We start from the raw sequence: 6,170 nt of genomic DNA, 5'->3' as shown, positions 1-6,170 counted from the left end.
GGTAGTGGAGTATATGGGATCTCACAGTAATAGTTATAATATGCAGCACTACGCTGCATACGTAAAACCTGCGTACAAGTCGAGTGAAGAGTATACGACACGTGATTCCATGTTTAAACTACGCTCGCACCCGAAGTATTCGGTACACAGGAGCTTGCAGTGTTCCAGGTCAAAGGTGTACGGAAGTGGTCACATATGAACACTGTGTGCGTCGTAGAGAGATAGAGAGAAAGAGAGTGAGAGAGAAATTGAGGAGCGACAGAAGGAATGTCTGGGAAGTTGATAGGAAGAACGTGCAGGTTTGCTTCCCTGCGTAGGGGAAAGAATAAAAGGGATAAAAAAGGGTTACTGGAGAAAGAGCTCAGTCATAATTGAAGAATCTGAAGTAATGAAAGTAATACTGAGTCTGTCAAAGTCATAGCCCAGCATGCAAGCTACAGGCTATAGTGCCTCTTGATCATAGTGCGCTGATTAACTCTGTCGTTGACTCCTGACCAGCACATATCTACTCGATGCCAGCGCGGATCACACTGTCATCTACTCCTAACGCGACTTGGGCAATGTGATCAGTCGCACCAAAGTGTGAATTCAGGAGCAATCTCAATTCCGCGATGAAGAAAATTTTGTATGAAGTATAGTGATGGTTGTTGCAGTGGAAAATGATTAGCATAGTGAAATTGAGATTTTAGTTTAAATTTCCAGCGTAAAATTTGCTTGTCTTGCATGACAAAGTCAAGGTGCTGAAGGTCCGCGTTAGGCTGTGGACATGCACTCTCTTCCATGCTTTGACCGTCGGAAAGCCTGGAACATGGAGACCTCAGGTCATTTTATTCGTATATAAATCTTCGAATACTTGCCGTGCCGTCCATTTTAGACGCAGCTCTTCTCCGAGACCGACGAACCGGCATTTTACTCCGCAACAGCTTGCCACCTCGGCTTTGTCTCAAAGACATTGAAAGACTCCACGCCGGTAAACAAAGAGCGCGCTATAGTCGAATGCTGACAAAACCGAGCGCAGCTGCCGATAAGGGAGCTTCCTTTTGTGTCAGAAGTACTGAATAGTTCCTGAGGCTCCAGAGAAGAAAGGGGGCGGGGGCGGTAACAGATATCCCTTTATGTCTGAGGGGAGCGAAACACCAGCTGTAGTTTAGTAGTCAAAGTTGCAATGCATTTTGCAGGTCAACCGTTAAATTGATTTGACATCCCACTGGTCGCTGAAAGCAGCCTAGAAAAGCATGGTGACCTGCTGTGCTTTAGGAGGCGTTGCGCTCTGGCTGGCTGTGTTGACTGCATGGGAAGACGTGTCAGGCTGCGTGGCGACACTTCACTGCGTGGGAGCATACAAGAAAGTGAGAAGACTTTTGTTGCGTTGTTCTAAGAGACAGTGAAGATAAACTGAACTTAGTCTGCATCGATAGATTGCTGCGGCCTAATGATAGTCGTTACTTTCAGTTGAAACGCAGCTTTCATAAGCTAGAAACAGTCAAGCAACGACTTACAGGGGTCGCCACTATCTGCTGGGGTCGCCACTATCTGCTGTTGTAGCAATCAGAGTACGGAGCGTCAAGGCATTTTCTTTTACGAGAAACGCGGATCCCTGAAGCTAGGCTACATCACCATTGACATGGATCGGTGATCACGGAGTTCCTTCCGGTGTTGGCGGAATCAGTTTGAATCGAATAAAGGGGAAAATTTTAAATCCAATTTTCTCGACAATAAATTTGTTTTTTGCTGCTGCACGAAGACCGACATTTCTAGAAAAGCGTCATGGAATATATTATTAATGTCAACGAAAATTTCATGCAGCAATTCTCAGTGTAGCTTTAATCATTGAATTAATTCACCCCTTTCTAATCTTTTCGGAGTAAAACAACAATTTGTGACTTTTCTTTTATTAAGCCGCGCTTTAACCTATGCGCACCGCAATAGGCGTACAACTTCCCGCCCTCTAACGGCCCAGAGCAGAGCTCTCTCGCTTGCTGAAATGAACTAGATTTGGATGATTTCGCAAAAGTGCAAGCCTCGTAATGAAGTACACTGACAATTTTCCTGCATAAAATGTATGGCCGTCCAAAGTCGATCCAAGCAGCCTATATGACGATTACCATCTTGGTCAAAGCAATCGGGCACTTTCGTTCCATTCGCCGATGACCCGTCTTGTACGTTTACATAACAAAGCACGCCGTCCACTCAAGCCGAGCATTAACGTCAGTCAATGAAACGCTTGTACTACGAACAAACCTTCCTGCAGGTACCAGATTGATTGCTACCACGGTCGGCTCAATTACGCTATCTTGAGCTGCACGGCAATGACTGCATTACGCATTCGTGTTTTTTTGTGTGTTTTATTATTTGTGCCCTGCTTAAGTGTGCGCACGCAAGTGGGGTACATCGAGGGAGTCAAGCCGTTAAAGCGAAACTTTGTGCAGATATCATCCATCGAGTTGACAATAGAGTGTAGCTCGTTTTATTCTCGTACCTGAACTTTGTGCACAGCCTGGCGGATTGATCTTTCGTTCGATCGTTCGGCAGCTTACATTTACCGTCATCGTCGTAGAAATACTATCTTTACCGACTACCATGGGCAAACATGTAGCTCTCGCTTGCTCCGTGGGACGGTTTGTTTTGTTCGGTGACAAGCTCGCTGCATCAGCAGCCGTAGCAACTGCAACCTGTTCCGTCTTGCGACCAAATAAAACTAAAACCAAAGTTCGACCACTAGTGATGTCGCCAGAGATAAACCTTATTTAAGTGACTGCGCGAGGAACATTACCTCTCTTCATAACACCATATCAAATCATTTGCGAGAAAAATATGGCCTCAAATACGGGCACGGTACCATCGCCGCGCCTTGTCAAAATTAAAGAAACCACAACGCACCAGCCTGTTCCATGCTAGGGCATGGCTGTGACAACCAGTATTCCCCCAGTACGCATCGATCCTTCTACTGCTGCGTGGATTGAAGGGGACAACTCTCCCTACGCTGCGCAACTTCAAACACAAAGACATGTGGTTTCATTCATAAGTCGATGGCTTATGTGGTACTGTTCTGCCCTCACAAAAATGTCTTTGCATATCGGTACTGTTTTGCCCTCACAAAAATGTCTTTGCATAGCCTGTAGACTGCACGTAGACTTTTGTCATTAAACCCTATAGACAATCTATTTATTTATGGTCATACACTTTCAGTAGACTTTTCTCTGTAGACAATACATAGACTACGAATATACAAAAGTAAATATCGATACGGATGCAAATTAGTCTATAAGCAGTCTACAGAACATTTTTTTTTATAACGGCGGGAGAGACCCTGCTACAGAACGGCGATGAAGGGCGCTGTCTATAGTCAACCTATGAACTATGAATGGACAGAAGTAAACGTCTCCACAAACGAATAAAGTCTATAAGCAGTCTACAGAAAGTCTACAGAACATCTTTATAATGGCAGGACAGAGCCTTCTAGAGAACGGCGATTAGTGCGTCGTCTCAGCTGAAGCTTGAGTTGACGAGGCCTGATAAACCTTTCGTCGGGCGTAAAATCCTTTTTCTGCGGCTAATCAGTGGCTGTCGTGTCCCGCTTCCGGTCGCAGTGTGAGAAGAACTCGGACTGCTGCGAAGGCACCTGTCTCACGGCCATGCGGTTTCCGTTCTGCAAGAGCTTCGACGCCCCCACCAGCCACTGGGAGCCGCCGGTCATCTACAGGGCGGACAACTACACCGCCTACACGCCTTCGTACGCTCTGAAGTGAAAGGCGCATAAAGAGGAAAGCTTGATTTCATGAGAGAGGGGCCGGAGTGGTAGATTTCCACTGTGGTCATCAAATGCATGGGAAACCAGGTTCCGCTCTCCGTTACCGGCAAGTATTTGGAAATAAACACGGCACCGGTGACCACCGCTGCAACGACGGCCGAACAACAATGTGTGTTTAAGAATATCAATATAAAAATATGATTGTCAGTATCTGAATAGAGACACCCACAAAAAAAAAATAAACTTCAGAAACATCGATTATCGTCGCTTTGAGTGACCGCGTACTGTGGATAGTACTACAAGTGCCTAAGGTGTGAGAGAGAAAAGGACGCATTAAATTAATAAAATATCCTACTTGATACGAAGTTAAGCCTAAGGCACAATTTTCTTGAACATTACAAGAGGTTAACTTACGTTATGATGACACCAGTGGGGGCGATCATCACAAATGAGCAAGGTACTGACAGATAGCTACGCAAATACTTACCAATGGTTGCTTCGTAAGGTGCCATTTTTGGTCAGGTTGGTTCTTCAGTGGTAAGAGAATGAAAAATGAAATCCGCGTGTGCAAAGAATCATCAAGAAGTAAAGTCTGTAAAAGCCCTTCTTGTAATGAAGGTTCCTGACCAGTTTGTGTTAGAAAAGAGTGGCGACAAAAGAGCGACTTGATAAAAAAGGGAAAACATTCTGTGTTGATGCACTTGCCCAGTCACTTCAAAACGCAAAATGTGCTTATGACACTCAAATCTACTGACTGAGATTAGATCTGGCCGCGATTAAATTCATTTTAAGAAATTGGCTGTGGTTTAGCTCTGGTTATACCTGGAGTGAGTGGCACGATATCTACAGCTGGCCGAGTGGAACTTGCTCAGTTGAATTGCAAAGTCAGTCTTTCGCCGCTCCGTTTCGCTGGGCGTTCCTTCTTCCTCTTCGTCCCACTTGACACGGCGCATGCGCATAGCTGTGGCCGCTCGGTCTCGCCGGCGCGACGCGCCGCCGGCAGCAGCAGCTGCTGCACCCTATGTGACGAACCACGTCACCAACACGTCACGAACCACGTGATCAGCCACGGCTCCGCTATAGCGACGCGCCGCCGGCAGCGGCTCCGCACCACGTGACCAACCACGTGACCGCGTGGCGGCGCCGCCACGCTGAAAGCTCGAAATGCTGCCGTAATGTAGCTATCGCTACAAAAAGAAAAACAGGAACGCCGATGAAAGGTAGTCGACAAAAAGGGTTAAAAACGTTTCATCTTGCGTAAGGAAGCCGAAACATATTTTCTGTGAACAAGTGAAGCTTTGTTCGATCAATAGGACTTCCTTAAGGGAAGCCAAAGCGCACTTAATCATTTTTATAAATTGCCTTTGGTCGCCGTTTCTGTTTTCCTCTTTTTTATATGCTTACAGTACTGCACCTCCTGTTCCCCTCAGCATCAGCCGTCGACGAGGCGAGATGACAAACTAAACAGGCCTTCCGTGCGATCATTAACGTCTCACAGATAGTAATTTCTGATACACGTTTGGGCATCTGAACTACAAAGGCTCAAGTGCTTTTTTCTCATAATTATCGAGTATCAGATACTACTGTGTCAAAGTTGACAACAGAAGGATATGTTTTAAGGCGAAAGCCTCTCTTGGCTCATGAGTGTGCGCAAGACCTGTCCGCAGGAAACGTGTACAAGGAATGTCCGCTCCAACTGTCAATAAAATGGAATGAAAAAATTAAAAGTAAAAAGAAATAAAATAAAAATAATTAAAAAGTTGTAAATAGGAAACAAATAAATAAAAAGAACAAACAGCAGGAAATAAAAATTCAGTAAAGTAAGAACAAAATAAAAATAAAAACTAAAATAAAGCAAAATAAGTATAAAATAAATAAAATAAAATACTGAGAAATTTGAGGGAGAAAGCAAGGACGGAGAAAGGCTTTCGCATTTCCTCTCATAAGCAGACTTAAGCGCAATCCTAATTTTTCGCTTGTTTGCTCGTTAGATGTAAAGCAGAATTAACAGCTAGGATAGCACCTCCTTTTATAAGTTATTAAACCTCAAAAGTTAGCATGCTAAATACGACGCGTTTTAAATGACTTTTATCTCTGGTCTGTAGCTTTTTTCTTATTTCGGGATGTAAACCCAAGTCTCCAATGTCCTCTTTCCAGCAGGAAACCCCTTTTCGACGTCTCCTCAAACGGCACTAGGCGTCCCTTTAGAGACTAGAAGGATGAGGCCAGATGCAGTGTCCACCGACGAGGTACTGCACTTCCGCCCACTTCCTGGTGTGCAAAGCTTACGCAATCCAGACATTCGTTTCATCATGACAAAGATCAAAAACTTAGATGTCTCGACGCCCGGGCTGTAGAGTTGGCGAGACAAGAAAGCCGTCCTGATTATTCTACCATGTAGAACCATGTGCATGTAGAG

The 6,170-nt window shown here is 44.9% G+C and overlaps 1 long non-coding RNA gene across 1 annotated transcript; it reads left to right on the top strand.

Annotated features, from left to right (window-relative positions):
- The first annotated feature begins 1,165 nt into the window (after positions 1 to 1,165).
- LOC144094860 (uncharacterized) lies at positions 1,166 to 3,974 on the top strand. Its single transcript, XR_013306604.1, has 2 exons — positions 1,166 to 1,349; positions 3,591 to 3,974. It is a non-coding gene; the product is annotated as an uncharacterized LOC144094860 (long non-coding RNA).
- Positions 3,975 to 6,170: the final 2,196 nt, after the last annotated feature.

Source organism: Amblyomma americanum, chromosome 6, assembly GCF_052857255.1.
Source record: "Amblyomma americanum isolate KBUSLIRL-KWMA chromosome 6, ASM5285725v1, whole genome shotgun sequence".
Lineage (NCBI taxonomy): Eukaryota > Metazoa > Arthropoda > Arachnida > Ixodida > Ixodidae > Amblyomma > Amblyomma americanum.
The sequence above is the reverse complement of the archived record's forward strand: the minus strand, read 5'-3'. Positions and strand labels throughout refer to the sequence as shown.